Here is a 17,431-nt window from a genome sequence, read left to right on the forward strand (position 1 = left end):
GCGAAGGACACAGGTGGGAAATGGTCAGAGATGAGCCTCCAGAGGGAGGGGAGCAAAGGCGCTTGAATTTTCTCCCAAAACATAAAGGAAACCCACTGAGAGGTTTTAAGAAGGGCACAGGATAACGAGGTTTCTGGCTTTGAAAGATCCCTAAAGGAGCAGCGTGGATGATGCTGGCGGAGAGGCAGGCTGGGGCAGCGGGTCTATTTAGGGGGCCGGTGTTGAAAACCAGAGGAGAAACTGTACAAAGGGCCTTGGCGGGGCAACGGTGGTGGGAGTGGGTAAGCGGGGAGGCCTCTGTGAGGCGTCAAGGGCACAGTAGCGGGTGTCTTGAAGCAGGTCCTGTCTCGGATGTGCGTCTGTGCCATCCACTCCGATGGAGGGTGCAGGCGGGGAGACAAAGTTTGGGGAAGGACTTTAATGACAGACACACCGACTTCGGAGTGCCCAAGCCGATCCAGTAGCCACTTGGGTTTGGAGGCTGGGGAGCGGTGTAGCCTGGTGGTAGATGAAGCCACAAAGCAAAGCTGGGACCAGCAGAGGATTGGGAATGAGGCTCTGGGAAGGCCCCACATTCAGGGTTATTACTGATTTGCTGAAGATCAGCTGGGTCTGATGAGCCTGGGATCCGTGCAAATCGCCCTTGTCTTTGCTTCCTCCTGCCTTTCCTAGCTTCGATGCTGCCAGAGTTCTCCCAGGGAGCTAGGAGGAGGGAGGCGTCTTTACTGTGTTTATTCAACACAGTCCCTCATTCAGGAGGCTTCTGGAGATGGCATAGCTCCATCAAAGGCAGGACGAAGGTAAGGGTGACTCTGTACTTAGGCATTAACAGACTGTAATGGGCTGGTTCTGAAATATCTGCTGGGTCAGGGTTCCAGATTGCTGATACATTCTCCAATATCCATTTCACACACTGCAGTGTTGTCCTGATCGTATTTCCGAGGACCCTGAGCTAAGAGGGCCGTTTCGTTACTGGATTTTAAGTCCTTCCAGCTTTGAATCTCAGCCTTTCAGGGTGCGTCAGTCCACACACAGGCCAGCCTACGGGGAGGGTACGGGGATGAGTAGGGACGAGGGAAGGCTGACGCTCAAATTCTGTTCCAGGACCTTCGGGGCAGTGGCGCTCCCTGTTTGTTATGGGCTGAGCTTCGTCCCCCGGCCCTGCCCCCCCAACCCCCCAAATTCATCTGTTGAAGCGCTATCTCCTAGTCCCTCAGCATGTGCCTGTATTTGGAGAGAGGGTCTGTAAAGAGGTAACTTAGTTAAAATGAGGTCTTATGGGTGGGCTGTCATCCAGTATGACTGGTGTCTTTAAAAGAGAACATTAGACACAGACAGACACATAGAGAGGAGAGACCAGGCCAAGACAGAGAAGGCAGCCACCCGCGGGCCAAGGAGAGAGAGGCCTTGGAAGAAACCAACCCTCTTGACGGACGCCTCCATCTTGGACTTCCAGCCTCCAGATCCGTGAAAAAAGAAGCTTCTGTGGTCTAGGCCGCAGCGTCCGGTAGTTTGTGATGGCGGCCCTAGGCTGCCGACACGCTCACCTTTCTCTCCTCCCGTGAGGTCTGCCATGCCTAAGCTTGCTGCCTCCTCAGCAGGAAAGCAAGAGTCTTAACACTCAGAGGAAAAGAAGCAGGGATTGGAGAGAGATTAAATGGGAACACCTGCTAGTGAAACAGACAAGTAGCACGAGTGGATTTCGCAAGTTCAGATTTAGCTACTGCTTTGCAGATTACCAAGTACTTCAGGCACCTCAAGGGTTTAGTCTGCACAGCTGCCTGAGCCTCACCTGGCAGGTGTAAAGAATGAGAAAATGGGGAGGGTCTAGCACTCTGGGTCGTGACTCATCTCAGGTGGGCGGGCGATTCTGATCCGACAAAGTGTGAAGTGTGAGAACCACGGAGAGAGGGGCTGGGCCCCCGTCAAGACGGCCAGGTTGGAGGGTGACATGACTTCTTCACAGTTGTGAGCCGCGGGGCCAGGACGGTCTCCTTGACAACTGGCCCGGAGTGCCTGTGGCTACAACCTTCGCACACGTCGGAGGGTTTTATCCCTGCATCTGCTGGGCACTCAGGGCGCCCGCTCGGGGTCTCTAAGGTCAGCGGCGCCCCTCGGGGAACACGCGGGACTGGAGCGCGGGCAGCGCGGGCAGCGCGGCGAGCCCCGGGCCCCCGGAGCCGCCGAGGGCGCGCGTGCGCGTCCCCCGGGCCGGCGCGTGCGCGTGCGTGTCCCCGGGCCGGCGCGTGCGCGTGCCGAGGGGGTGGGTCGCGCCGGCCCCTCCAGCCTGGCTCGCGGTCCGAGCCACTCAGAACGCCCGGCGGCCGACACCCGGGGGCCCTACAACTACTAACCGGCGCCCGCCCGCCGCGCCGGGACTCGCGCGCCCGCATTCGGGGACGGAGGCACCCGCTCGGCCCTGAGCCGCCTCGCAACTTGTCTGCTCGGGCAGCTGCGGCGCCGGGACGCCGGACAGACTCTCCCGGGTCCGTCGCCGACAGCCAGCTCGCGCGGGGACCAGCGTGCGGCCCCCGCCACCGTCGTCGCCGCGGGGAGCTGTGCTTCGGCTGCCGGCCGGCAGGTGGGCGAGCCCGCGGGCTAGGTGAGTGCGGGGAGGCGGGGCACGCGCGTGGACGCGCTCGGCGGGGGACGCGGCCCATCGCGCGTGGGTGTCCTCTCGGCTCCCCCTGGTCCCCTCCACACTTGCACCCAGGACCTGGCGCAGGGCAGAGGCGGGGGCGGGTAGGCTCACCTGCTGGAAGTGTGTTTACCCGGGCGAAAGAGCGAGTCATGGGCCAGCCACACCCCCCGGCTGGGGGGAACGCGCCGGCCGACCCTGGGCTCCACCCGGGCTGCGACTGTCCCTGAAGCTCGCCCCAAGCGTCTTCCAAGTCCTAGGACCCGGGTGTGTGTGACAGGCCTCTGCCCTCCCCTCCGTCCCTTTAATTCGGGCGGAAGAGGGCTACTGGGAACGAGGACCCAAACTTTGCTTTCACACAGTGAAACTGACTTTCCGGGGCTTTTAAACTGACTTTCCGTGCGCACGCGATTGATGGCGGGTTCCTGGGGACGCCTCCCTGGGGCAAGGCTGGACCGGCCGGCCCGCGAGTGGGGTGGTGACTCCGGGCGCGCAGTGGCCCCGGGGTTCAGGGACAGCTCTGGTTCTCTTGGCCCGAGGTCGGGCCCAGCTCGGGCTTGGCGGCCCGGGACGGTCCCGGCGCAATGGCCCCTGCTCCCGAGGGGTGGCCGCGGGGGTCCCCGCGCTCGGCCGGGCTCCATGTTCCCGACCCACTCCGGCCCGGGGAGCTCCGGCCGGGAGGCCCGGCAGAGGGCGCCCGCTCCCGATCGTCGCGCGGCCCGGCGGAGGGGAGGGGACTCGAGCGAGACTCCAGGTGAGGAGCGGTGAATCCTCCCGGGAGGGGGACCCGGTCCTCGCTCTGTGCAAGGAGTCAGGGAGTGGCCGTGGCGCTGTCGAGAGTCGGGGCTGCCCAGCTGCTGTCGGGCGGGGAGCGGAGATCGTGCCCCCGGAGGCCTGGGGAAAGCTCGGAAAGAAGGTGAGGAGCGTCCCTTCGCGCGGTGGCCTAGGGCGGGCATCGGCCGCGCCGGGCTCCGGCCGGCAGACACTAGGACGCGCCGCGGCGCGCCCTCCTCCGGGGGCCGGAGGAGGGGTCAGTTAGGCTCGGGCTCCGGGCGGTCCTGCCGGGGGCGGCGAGCGGGGAGGGGCGACCGATCCCCGGGCCGCCGCGATGGGGCGCTCCCGGGGGCCCGCGGGGTCCCGGCGCAGCAACAAAGGCGCGGCGCGGCCGCCGCTCCCACCCACTTCCGTCCCCGGCGCGCGCCGTCCGGAGGTACCGGCTGTCTCAGGATTTCCCTCCACGGAGTTTCGGGAAGTTAGCGGGGCGGCCGGTTAGGCGGGCAGGAGGGGCGGGGGCGGGGGAGGGGGCGGCCCGGGGAGCGACACGCGTGTGCGTAGAACCGCGACACTGCCGGCCTGCCCTCGCCACCGCCCGGGCCCCAGGGTCGCGCCGACGCAGGGCCCCCGCGGGCGAATGGTCCCCGCGCCGCGCGCCCAACCGGCCCGCCGGGCCACGCCCCTCTCCGCGGGCTCCCGGAAGGGAGGGGCTTAGTCCCGGGGTGACAGCGGCGGCCCTGGGCGCCCAGAGGGGAGCTCCAGAAGGCGGTGGTTGCATTCCTCTAGCGGCCCGGCGGTTCCAGTCCAGGCCGCAGTCCGGGTCAGGTGCGGGGTTAAGCGCTTCTGGCCTCGGCAGTACAGCTCTGGTGCAGCCTTGACAGTTTGTTGCCGTTGGAAGTTCCGCAGAAGGGGAGAGGACCGTGGCGAGAAAGGAGAGAGCTCCTGTCCTCCCCCCGCCCCCTCCCCCGAGGTTATGCAACCCCCAGACTTAGGCACGAGTCTGTCACTGGAATGGCAGGGGCACCATCCCCCCTGCGCGACAGACGTTTCCCGGGAGCCGGACCCAGAGGAGGTGCTGCCCAAGAGAAACCTGGGGCGCTCTGGTCTGGTGTGAAACCTGATCCCGCGGTAATCCGTGGATAGAATTCACGTTTTCTTATCTTATCTGTCGCCACTCCCTACTGAAGTAGGGAAAGGCCTTCTGTATGAGAGAATCTTGTATCCACTTGGGAAAGATCTTCACCATTCGCTTTGAAACCTCCCAGCCTCCTCCAGAGCGGTGATTTCTATTTCACAGATGGGGAAACAGGCTTAAAGAGGTTTCTGGGCCCAAGAGTCTGTCCTGCCCCGAAGGGTAGTGTTTGCTCATCCCAGTTTTATGCCAAAGGACGTTCCTGAAAAGTTGTTATGGGTTTTGCTGATTGAAGAGTCAGGGTGCAGGCTGTGACCCCAGGTTCGGTTTGATCGCGTTCGTTATTAGGGTTAGATTGACCTTCCACCTGTGGCTGACTTTTCTGTGGCTCAAGGCCTCAACTAAACCAACTCTTAGTTTATTTCTTTTTAGCTATTTATTTATTTTGGCCATGCTGCACAGCTTGTGGCATCTCAGTTCCCCAACCAGGGATTGAGCCTGGGCCACGGCAGTGAAAACCCAGAATCCTAGCCACTAGGCCACCAGGGAAGTCCCCCAACTCTTAGTTTAAAGCTTAAGGTACGGGCTTCCCTGGTGGCGCAGTGGTTGAGAGTCCGCCTGCCGATGCGGGGGACACGGGTTCGTGCCCTGGTCCGGGAGGATCCCACATGCTGCGGAGCGGCTGGGCCCGTGAGCCATGGCCACTGAGCCTGCGCGTCCGGAGCCTGTGCTCGGCAACGGGAGAGGCCACAACAGTGAGAGGCCCGCGTACCGCAAAAAAAAAAAAAAAAAAAAAAAAAAAAAAGCTTAAGGTATATGAAGACAAGTAAACCGCTTAGAATGATCTGACAGCTCCAAAGAGAATCAGAAACAGCTGTCCTTTGCTTTGTGTGGTGTCTCATCAGGCAGGTGGGCCTGGGGTCAGGAGCTCTATGTAGCTAGGAGCTCTGTGGGCCTTCCCTGCGGGAAGGAGCCGCAGTGCCTACCCTGTCTAAGCTCTGTGACTTTGCCACCACGCTGAATGTGTATTTAAAATGCCTTGGAAATGCAGCTAGCCTTCAGTAACTGTCTGATGGGTTATGACTCTAAAATTCCTTTTAGACATCTGAGATCATCTCCACATCTTTAGACATTATTGAGCTCAAGTTTATAATATGGGGCGGTGGTGTTGTCTTGAATGTACTGAAAGTGTATTGCCTTAAAGAAAGATGTTGTTTGAAACCCTGGAATGACAGTTCTGACTCAGAATGTCCTAGGGCAGGGCCAGTTGTGGAGACAGTGAGGCATGATGATTAAGGGCAGGCTTCGAATGCCGCCTCCACCGTTTATAGGTCTGTAGCGATGGGCAAGTTGCTCAGCTTCTCTGAGCTTCACTTTCCTCTTTTAGGGCAGGAGTAGTCACGGCACCACCTGGTTTCAAGCTGCAAGACTTAAATTTGGTCATTCATATAAGGTACTTAGTAGCGCAGAGCCTAGGAGGTAGTAGCCGCCCAGCGAGTGTTAACTAATAATGGTGACGTTTAAGAACAGACTCTTTCTTTCCTCCCTTCCCTCGTCTAGAGAGGCAAATTAGTTGACAGTTGAACTTCATCTTCTTGGTTCCTACAGCAAGGGGATGCACTTAGCGATTCTTCCTTCTTGTCAGCAAGTGTTGTGTGTACGTGTGTGTTGGGAGGCAGGGTGGTAGTGATGGAGAACTTTGTCTCGTTGCCCAAGGAATTTACAAGGGCCTCCGGAACCATCGGGCTTTCCTCCTAGTGTTACCACTGTGTAATTTTGCGGCCAGCCCTCCAGCCGTTTCTCTTTCCTTAAAATTTGAAGCCAGTATCCTAATAGCCATGATGACAGGACTTAAAAAAGCAAGCTCAAAACCAAACAAGCTGGAGAAAAGGAAGCAGGTCTTCTCTTTGTTCGTTCACTAGCCATTGACAACAGTAAAGAGAATATCTGCGTCTGTGAAAATTGTGCTGGCCCGACCTTGACAAGTGGGACCATTACTTGGAAAACAGAAGATGGCCTGGAGTCTGTTTAAAGATGTGCCACGAAATGGACGGAGGAGGGAGGAGAGTTTGAGATAACATTTCAGAACTGTTTGCTCCAATATGGTGACCTATGTATGATCTGAAAATTGCCAAACTAACATTTGGAAGGTGACATAGAGAGGTCTGGTTATGTCCAGTTAAGCTGCACAACCAGCGAACAACCAGAATAGCTATTTCATATGTTAAAAGATCTTGGAGGCTTTTCAATTTAGCAACAAGTGGAGAAATAGTTGTTTTTAAATATACTGTGTCAAGTTGTTGATGAAAGACCCCTGAACGTTGCTATTTCCTAGTTCTTGATTTTGCATTTATCTTTTAAATAATCCAGGGCGAAAGCACTGGAAACCTTATAATGTTATTAAACGCCACCCCATCGTGAAAGTTATCACCAAGATGGGCATGGCATGGAGTCCAGGGAGGGATTGCCCTTGAAAGCTAAACATAGATTTTCCATTTGGGTTCGAAATGCAGCTTTCTCCCACATGGCAAAATGATCTGCGTGTGTAAGCAGGGGACGGCACATAAAGGGTTAGCAGCAGGGTTTCTCCCCTTTTGTGCATCTCACTTCGTTTGTAGCTACTTGTTGAGTTTCCAGGGCGGAAGAAAGAAGCAGCTGTAGGGCATGCGCCAGACCTGCGCTGGGCTGTCGCTACCATTGTGGGGAAGATGAACAGGCAGCGTTATTTTGGATCACGTAGCAGCGTGTTCAAAAGCATCTTGCATTCCCCAGCTGTTCCACAACTTCTCCGCATATGGGAGAGAACTTGCCAGCTGCTGGGGCAACTGTGCTTACGTTTTCTGCGTTTGAGCAGTCCCCAAGGAAGGTAAAAATCCACAGATGCCTTTGTTAAACTGTAGCCATCGTAAAGAGTCTTGTTTGTTTCTGTTATGTCAATGTTATCCCAGATAGAGCCTCTCAGGGGAGAAGGTTTAAAAGGAAATGTCAAAATTAACATTTTTTTCCGAATACAGTTTTTTTTCAGGATGACCAATGTGTATATAGTCTTTCCCTACTTAAAACCTAGGCCGCTTTTCTATTTCATTGACTAACAAAGGAACGGGGCTCATATTAAAACTAAATGTGTGTTTTTTTTAATTGCCATATCCATCGAGGTTAATCATATACATTTTTCTGTTGCCTGAAATGTATAAAAGTTACAATGTGTGTCCAGACAGTGCTCTTTTGTTTTCAGAAGATTAGGGTATTTTGCATTTGTTAGAGCCAGGAGGTGCTTTGCCCACACCCCTTCTGTTATCCGTGAGAAAACTGGAGTTTCCAAGAAGTTGTTACTGTTACTTATCAGAGATGATCTGGCTCCGTGGTTTACTTCAGCACATCTTAGGTTGAGTGTTTACACGGCAGCAGGCCTGAAGGTGAGTAAGGGCTTGGGCCCAGCCCTGGACGGACTCACAGCTCGGGAACAACGGACATAAACAAGGACAATATCCGGGCTGTAATAGGGGCGGCATCTTGTTTTTGTGAAAGTGCCTCTTCAGGCAGCGTAATCCCACTGGTGTTGTCAACATGTCTGCTTAGATAACGCCGAGGACGAGGGTCTGGGTACAGGGAGATAGGAGAAGCATTATAAGGTTGATCAAATGTTGAGGACGTGTACTAACAAGAGAAGGCCTTGCCGTGCGTGTAGACACACCTGTCTCTACCTGCGCCCCCCTGGCCCCTGACTCCTGCCCAGCCCTCGAAAGCATCTTGCCTCCTAATTTCTGTGAATGGAGGTGAATGAATGGCCTCTAGCAGCTACAAGCCTAAATCCAGTCCCTTACAGGGACTGAGTCAGCTTCAATTCCTTTGTTCTAGAAGAGGTTATAAAGTAAACCCCGATCACTTGGACACGTGTAAAAGCCTCAGACACCGATGCTCGTCTCACTCTTAGGGGCTCTTGTGCTGGAAACGGCTGTGGCTTCAGCTCACCCAGCGACCCAGAGTTGCTGAGTTAGACCCACAATTCTAAGCCCTTTAATCCCCTTCTGGGCGCCATGGACACATTCGCGTATCTTTTACTTCATCCCTTTTGCTTAGGAATCTTAGATTTTTGACAACGTTTCGGCCTTCAGTTGGTTTAGCTGCCGTTTTCTTTTGAGACTCTCAGGAACTCTGGTTCTCAGGGCTGATGACCCGGGGGCGGGAGTGGGTGGGGTGTATTGTACAGAAGGGGAAACAGGCTCTGCCTGCCGTTGAGAACGCTGCCTGGGCTAGGACTAGAATCACAAGGTCCTGCCCCAGAGCTCAGCGCCCTCACTGGCCAAGTCTTGGAAGGGTCAGCTTGCTCACAACTAGAAGATGAGTCCTCTCCTTCTGGAGACTTCATTGTACTTGGCTGACTGCAGTGGTCCTCGCTGGGTTCTTGCCCTGGGATAACTCTCTTCCTTATTCCACCTCTCTGCACGTTATAATTGTTTATTCATCATGTTCTGTTTTCAAGTCTTGGCTCTCGAGCACAGCTGCCAGCTTTCTTTTTTTTTTCCCCCTTTATTTTTTTAATTGAACTGTAGTTGATTTACAATGTTGTGTTAGTTTCAGGAGTACAGCAAAGTGATTTAGTTTTATATATATCTATATATAGATACAGATATAGATAGATATAAATCTATTGTTTTTCAGCTTATTTTTCATTATAGGTATTACAAGATGTTGCGTAGAGTTCCCTGTGCTCTACAGTAGGACCTTGCTGTTTCTCTGTTTTATCTATAGCCGTGTGTATCTGTTCACCCCACATTCCTAATTTATCCCTCCCCCCCTTTCCCTTTGGTAACCATAAGTTTGTTTTCTATGTCTGTGAGTCTATTTCTGTTTTGTAAATAAGTACATTGATATCATGTTTTTCGATTCCACACTTAAGTGATATCATATGATATTTGTCTGTGTCTGACTTACTTCACTCAGTCTGATGGATGATCTCTGGGTCCATCCAGCTTTCTGGCACATTCATCTCTCCTTCCCATCACACACGTGCACACCTGTGCACACACACCTGCAGACATGCAGAGGACCAGCATGGTAACTGGACCTGTTATCCTTCTCCAGCCGGCTCAGCTCCTTTCAGAAGGAGACTTCACGTTAACTGCATTGAAGTATTTCTCCCCGTTTGATGCTCTGGATGCTACACAATTCTTGCTGGTTGTCAGATGTTCACGGATCGTCAAGAGTTATCACATCCTCCTTTTCACAGGGGGGCCGTTGGGAAGTGAGCCGGCTCCCTTGGTCGTGGGGACCAGGTAGTGCCTTCAGCATCGTGCTGCTTAGAGGCTGGAGGCAGCGGCCACTTCCCTGCAGGAAGAAGAAGCTGATGCGCTTTGGGGGTGCAGCCATGAGGCCCCTCCTGGGCCCAGGACTCCCCCGGGTGCCCGTGCAGCCACGGTTTTGCCCCCATATGCCTCCAACAGCACCCTCCAAACTTAGGCAGCTTTCCGCTCCTTCTGGGACCCTGTGTTTCCTCTTTGACGCCTGCCCCTCCTCTGCTGCTGGTCTGTTGCCCGCAGTCTCGGTGTCAGGTGTCTTAGGGACGCTTTGCCTCGGATGCCCTTATCTCCATCTGTCATTGGTGTTTAATTGCTTCCCCCCACTAGCCGGCCTGCCCTTTGACATGGGGTGACTTTCCCCCTTGCCGTCCTTGCTGCCGGCTCCTGCCGGCTTTCCCTCCGGCTGATCCTGTTGCCCTGTTTCGGCCCCTCCTCTGGCCCCCTGCTGCCCCTTTGTGTGTGCGCTTCCCCAGGCCTCCCGTACGTACGCGGCTTTGTTCCCGTCCTGCTCTTTCTCTCTCTCTCTTCCTCCCCTCCCCGACCCCACCCCTTTTTAACCCTCTTAATTCTTTTTACTGAGATGTAATTGACATACTAGCTTCAGTCCTACAACCTAATGATTCAGTACTTGTATGTATCACGAAATAATCACAATAAGTCTAGGTAACCTATGTCACCACACAGTGACACTTTTTTTTCTTGTGCTGAGCACTGTTAAGATTCACTTTCTCCGTCCCTTTCCCATAGACAGTCCTTTCTCCCCTTCTTTGACGGTGCCTCCTGAGAAGTAGATTCTTTCTCCTTTATTTTTCCAAACCCACAGTTTGCAGGCCCTTCTGTCTTTGTCCCAGGCCAATCCTGTTTGGCTGTCACCTGCATCGGGTATAATCGTGACATACATTATATACGCTATCACAGTTTTTATTTAGATGTTTGTTAAAAAAAAAAAAAAGTGGTTCTTGGAATTGAAACTTGGAAACGCCAGTCTTGAAACTGGTCAAGTCAGGGCATTTCAAAGGGTTGAACTTTGGGGGAAATAGTTTTGAGATTTATTTTGGCTCTCCTTTCACATGGCAGTGCCGTGAAGGTCACTGAAACATGAGCTTGTTTTTGGATAACCTCTTCCTTGCAAATGGAAATTGTACATACACAGAGCAGAATGAACATTTGCTTTCCCCTGCCCCCCGCTTCAATTATATTTCTGAAAGATCTTGAAAGGAAGTTGGGTTTGTACTGTGTGGCCACTTGGCTTGTGTGTAAGTTCTGAATGATTGGTCACCTCGAGTCTGTGCTGTTCCAGAGGCTCATGGTGGGTATTTCCTAGCGGTGATCCCTCGTCCATGAAAATATGCTGGAGAGGAGGTCTGCGGAGATCCTTCACGGATTCACCCTGATTTGGGACTCCTTATTTTTCTCTCCAAAGCTACGAACACGGAGGGGTATCCTCAGGGTCACTTGGGAAGCAGTGGGGAAGGAGGCCTTGATCCAGGGCCGCAGGGAGAGTGTCTGGGGTGAAGCCCCTGCTAGGCGGTCTTCCCCGTGAGCCCTGGAGCCCTTGCACCTTGCTCTCCTTTTTTTTTTTTTTTTTTTAATTCTGAAAAACAAAGGGAAAGGGTGCTTCCCTGTGCCGAAATGGAGTGTGCTCCTAGACCTTCCCAATTAAAAGGGAGCCCATTTTTCTGCGCTGGTAGATAGGGGAGTCTGCTTAGAGCATCGGAATAGGAGCTTATTATGTTCCTATGGACTCACTCAGACCAAGGGATCTTTGTTTCAGCAAATGTTCTGTAATCGGTGTCCAGCAGAATCTTGACGTGGGCATCAGGTTCAGTTCACGTAATCTAGTAACCTGTCTATAACAACACCTGGGGAAAGGGTTTTTAAATTGGGATTATATAGAAAACAAGACATTGAAAGTGATCAGTCAGACTGTTGATTCATTCATTGGTTTGGTCAGCAAACGTCTGTTAACCACGTGTGTGTGCACATGTGTACGGGCTTGGCACTGAGAATACAGAGCGAATCCTGCCCTCATGGGGCTTGCAGTCAGAGATGGCTTTGCCACCACGGGAACGTGTTGTAGGTGAGATGGAAGTACATTCCAGGTGTAACGGGGCACACAGAATGCAGTGGTGGGCGTGGTGATGCTGCTGATTATGGCAGCCTCGAGGATCGGCTGGGACCGTGCCTCGGGCTCTACGCATCGGGCTTGACGTGCTGGGCATCTTTTAATCAGCACCATCTCTGAGCTGAAGCCTTGATAGGTTTGGTACCTCAAATGAGAGAAGACAGTAAGTAGTCAGGTCTGGGTTTGAATTCAAATCCCAAGTCATAAACTTTATGCGGTCAAGGAGACACGAGGTCAGTGTCTTGTAGGTTTACTTTTCCTTCTGTGTCCATCTGCACCGCTGCACGTAACGAAGGAAGAAGAAAGCCTGGAGAGCCATGCGGTTACAGGATGTCCAGTGGGGGTCTAGACTTCCTCCACTGTCCCATAAAGGATGTACTGGTCGAGACAGTGACTCTGAGTCTGCAATTATGCATTTTCTCAGAGTGTCCTTTATACTCAGTGTTTTGCCAACTGTATTTCTAAAGAGGCTTTCTTTTCCCTCTGCCAAGCTTTGCAGAAGCTGGCTGCCAGGCTTATTGTCACCCAGGAGGGACTGTACTCCACAGCATTCTGCCTCTTTTTGTGGTGCTGTGTGTCGCAGCCAGCAGCCTCTGGTGTCCGCCTTGCTGTTCTCAACCGTGTCTGGGGGAGGAAAGTGCTTCTATTTCAGGCCTGTCGAAGGGAAGAGGGACTTCCCCACCATTAGAAGCATATCTGTGTGTGAGCCCTCAAGTCTCATCTTCACACCCAGCGTGGTATAGACGACACTGCTCTTATCTTCAATGCCTTTCAAGGATCAAACGTCTGTATTTCTGATAAAACCCAGTTGTGATTTTAAGAATACTGGCCAGGCAGGTTGGTGAAACCTATGATTCTTGGAGAAAAAGAGAGGCTTGAAAGGGAAGCTGGACCAGCTTTCTCTCAGAGGGAGTTTGTGGGGGCCCAGGGTGGCCTTTCAGGATGGATCACTCTGGGGCTCAAGAAGAAACTTGGATGAGGATGGTCTGCTTCAGGCTTGTGTCTATATGTCCGGTTTCAGATGTGGCTCTTAATAGGAGTGTAAGTGGAAAGACAGCCCTCTGTTCCCGAACTCTGTGCCATGAGGGGAAAATTCCATGCTTGAAAATTTGCAGGTAAACATGCTTTCTTTTTTGAAGAGCTACGACTTTTAATCTGTTGGATTTTCAGTCCAAAAGCTCTAAGAATAAGGCTAAGAACCTACATTCCTAGAAAAATTGATAGACCGTGACCTCAAGTATAAAGAACTTATTTCAAGCAATGTTAAACTGTTTCCTTCCCATACCTAAAAATGAATCTGACGTAAGACTTCTAAGTAAGATATATGTGATATGTAGATATATGTGTGTGTGTGTGTATATATATATATATATATATATGTTTATATTCTTATTCTGACCACAGAATTATCCAGTTATCTGTTGAAAAACAGTCATCGTCATACAGTTCTGACATTGAATTTCCAGGAAAAAGAAAAGCATATTATATGCTCGACAAGAAAATTATATAGTAGAAAAATGTTTCAGTTGATTATTTATGTAAACCCAACATCTATGTTTTTTTTTAAAAAAAAACTTCATCACTTCTTAAGAAAACTAAAAGCTTTCATCATGTGGCGTTTTTTTTTTTTTCTATACTTGGTCCTCCCAGTGTTGGAGGGAAACAGCAGGCAGTGAAAGCACTTTATTTTTTTCCGTGAACAAATTAGTTCCATCGCTAATGTCTAGGCTTCTTGGGAAAAAAAACAAACCAAAAAAACCTTAGAGGAAACTGCAAATTTATTGTGGAAAACTTCCCACTTTCATTTTGAGCACAGACACTGGTTCTAGGTTCAGGTAGTAGTATCCTTTATCTGATGGTAGAGCCACTAACATTTATAAACCCACTTATATGTTTTTTGTCCCATAAGCATAGTTTGCAACACAGTCTGTCCTTGGTATTCTCGGGATTCCCGCATATGCAGATCCGCGAATGGTTGAATCCGCAGATGCGGAACCCGGATGTAGAGGGCCGACTGTATACATTTTCTACTCCATTACCTCCCATTTCAGCTAAAAGTCTCCTTCATGAAGATAAGTGCTGTGTTTGCAGAATCATCACCCAAACCTTTTTCTCTTTGGTTGCCAGATCCACACGGATTGCTAATAGTTACCCCAGAATGGCTTTTCTGTTTCATCTTGGTGTCCCATTTCCCAAATGCTTTCCCCATTGTTTTCGAATCTAGGGAGAACTGCGGAGAGTTAATGAGCTCTGAAGGAGTTGCCCCCGTTGTGTTTAGGCTCACCGAATTAGTTATCCTCACTCAGTGTAGGTAAATACGAGGATGCCTGTGGATTTAATATTTTTTTTTTTAGTTTCTGTACCGATAGGAGAGTGGAGACAATTTAAAAGATGAAAAGACTCTTCAGATAATTTTTCTCAAGATGGATTCCTCTTATTATTACTATTATTCCCTAAAGTATCATTCATAGTCTGGTAGGACAAACAGCTCTTTCTAAGAGTAATTCCTTCTTGTTAGTGAATGCTGGAAGTTTCAGTTAAAGTGCTATGAACACGACTCGTCATGAATACTCATCATTTGAATTCACGAGATACTTATTTAAGCTTATACATATAGGAGCGCTTTTACATGCAGGGCACTTACACATTGCTAATGTCACTGAATCATAACCACCGCTTGAAGTAGGTAGTGTTATTCCCAATTCACAGAAGAGCAGTATTGAGGCTCACAGAGGTGAAGGACTGGTCAGAATCATTTATCTAGCGGGTGACAGGATAGAGATTTAAACCTAGGTCTTCTGACTCCGAGGTACATTGAGCTTCCAGTGTGCTAAGCCAGTAAATAAATGGCAGTGATATTGTACTGAATGGCACATGAGTCATGGGAGATTCCAGAAAGGCAGCACAATGCTAATGTAAAATTTTAAGAATAAAGCTATCAAAGTAGGATTGGAGTTTTTAGTGCTCTTAAGTCCACACTGGGTTTAGAGAATAGGATTCAAGTATTTGCCTGCTTTTTGCTGAAGATGTTGATTGTCCCAGATCTGTGTCTAACATAGTGAAAGCACTGTTTTTTTTTTTTGCTGTTGTTTTAATGTGTGCATTCTCCAACTGCTATTGCCACTGTTTTCTTTCTTTCTCTCTTCTTGTTTATTTCTTTCTCTCTTTCCTTCTTCCTTCCTCCCTCCCTCCCTCCCCCCCCCACTTCTTTCTTTCTTTCCTTTCTTTCTTTCTATAGCTTTATTGAGGTATGATGTTGCCACTGTTTGTTAACTTTCTAACAGGGTTTTGGGTGAAAGTTTGGGCCTGTGTTCAGCCAAAATTTCTTGGGCTTTATGTAATACAGTCTTAGAAAAATTACTCAAACTTTTTTTCTTGTTACTGCACTTCCTGTTACTTGCAGAGAAACCTCTTCAGTGGTAATTTGGGAAACTTTTGAGCTTTATAAAAACTTATGCTTGCTGACACAATATTGAGTACATAAATCTAAAAAGGAGAAGAATAGTGGCTTGATATTTGACAGTTTTTACCCCCCAGTTACCTCTTGATTTTCCATATTAATAGGAGGAACCAATGACCAGGATCATTGAAAATAATAATACCTTGAACTTAAGTATTTTTTTAATAGTTTCACATGCATCTCATTTAAATTCTTTCTGCACTCTATATGATGAACTGGGCTTGTCTGTCTTTCTTTTCTAGATGAGGAAATTAAGGGTCACAAAGAAAAATGTTTTAGTCAAGATCATAAAGGAAGCAGGTACTAGGGTCTGGCCTGGATTCCATGTCGTCTTTTAGCCCTGTTTTTTTCACTCTTGATTTGATTAGGTCAATAACAAGTGATATTTTCCAATGGGATTTTTAAAGATACTTAAAATATCAATATTTTTAATATATTTCCCACAATTTAAAACTTTGTTATAAAGCTGTTCAATTTCTTCCTTTCACTCTTAATCCATTATGAGTTGGAAGGCAACAGCTGTTAGAAGAATGTCAGTGACCACTATAAATAAAGTAAACCTCTTCATTGAGGGTTAGAAGGAAAAGTATTGGCTGAGTTCAGTGGTGTGTCAGGATATTCAGTGATCAGAATAGAGATACTGGCATGCTTTGATGTTGAAGATCTTGACCTTCCCCATCCTTACTGAGATTATTCAAGCAGATGTGCTGGAAAGCTAATCTCTGTACCAGGAGTGTTTACTGACTGGTCCGTGCTGGTGGGAAAGGAAGTAATGTTTACTGATCATGCATTCTGGGGTAGGCTGTGTGCTAGGCGTTGTCTATACATTACTTTACGGTAGCTCTTAACATAGTCCCACAGATGAGTTCCTTAAGTCTCAAGGGATTTAAATCTAAGTGGTGGAGCTGGTGTTATTTCTAGGTCTATAAGGTGAGTAAATCCAGATTCTCTCAACCCTACTATCTCTAGGCTCTGTGATTTATTTTTTAAGATTAGCTTTCCTAAAGTTACCTTCTCCTCTAACTCCTGGTTAGCCTGGAAGCCAGACAGAAGTATACAGGCATTCCTCGGAGATATTGTAGGTTTGGTTCCAGACCTGTGCTGTAAAGCAAGTACCACAATAAAGCAAGTTACATGAATTTTTTGTTTTCCCAGTGCGTATAAAAGTTCTGTTTACAATATACTGTAGTCTGTTAGGTATGCAATAGCATTATGTCTAAAAAAACAATGTACATGGTTTAATTAAAAAATACTTTCTTGCTAAAAAATGCTAACCATCATCTGAGCCTTCAGCAAGTTGTGGTAGTAACATCAAAAGATCACTGATCACAGATCACCAAACAAATATAATAATGAAAAAGTTTGAAATATTGCAGGAATTACCGAAATGTGACACAGAGACATGAAGTAAGCAAATGCTGTTGGAAAAATGGCACCAATAGACTTGATTGATGTAAGGTTGGCACTTGCATCGATATCAGTTTGTAAAGAACACAGCATCTATCAAGTGCAATAAAGCAACATGCAATAAAATGAGGTATGCCTGTACCAGTTATGATGATACCAGTAAGAAGCCAAAAGAAAAATTTGCTAGAAGTTGACTGAATATGGACTGTCTATCCATTATGATTAGGTAGAGCAGTGCCTCTTAGACCTTAATGTGCATACAGATCACCTGGGGATCTTGTTCAAATCTTTCCTACAATTACTGATTTTCTGTCTACTTGTCCTAATAAATATTGAGAGAACAGTATTGACATATGTGACTATTCTTCTGAATTGGCCTTTCTTCTTGAAGTCCTATCAGTTTTTGCTTCATGTGTTTGGAAGCATGCTTGTTAAGTTGAATAGATATTTAGGATTGTTAAGTCCTATTGATGAACTGGACATTTTTCATTATGAAGTGACTTTCTTTATACCAGATGATAATCTTTGCTCTGAAATATCCTTTGTCTGTTAGCATGGTATATCTTTTTCCATCCTTTTACTTTAAACCTATTTG

The 17,431-nt window shown here is 49.4% G+C and overlaps 1 protein-coding gene across 9 annotated transcripts in view; it reads left to right on the forward strand.

The window, feature by feature from the left end:
* Positions 1 to 2,467: 2,467 nt before the first annotated feature.
* The window catches only part of SVIL (supervillin), a 240,088-nt gene continuing 225,124 nt past the window's right edge, over positions 2,468 to 17,431 (forward strand). For 8 of the 9 annotated variants that reach the window (XM_082618197.1, XM_082618199.1, XM_082618201.1 and 5 more), the window contains exon 1: positions 2,468 to 2,602. The gene's annotated coding sequence lies outside the window, so the exon portion shown is untranslated. Of the gene's footprint in view, positions 2,603 to 3,469; positions 3,555 to 17,431 lie in introns of those variants that run through there. The other variant, XM_082618198.1, reaches the window with a different exon arrangement.

The sequence above is a fragment of the Mesoplodon mirus genome, assembly GCF_964341445.2.
Source record: "Mesoplodon mirus genome assembly, chromosome: 4".
NCBI lineage: Eukaryota > Metazoa > Chordata > Mammalia > Artiodactyla > Ziphiidae > Mesoplodon > Mesoplodon mirus.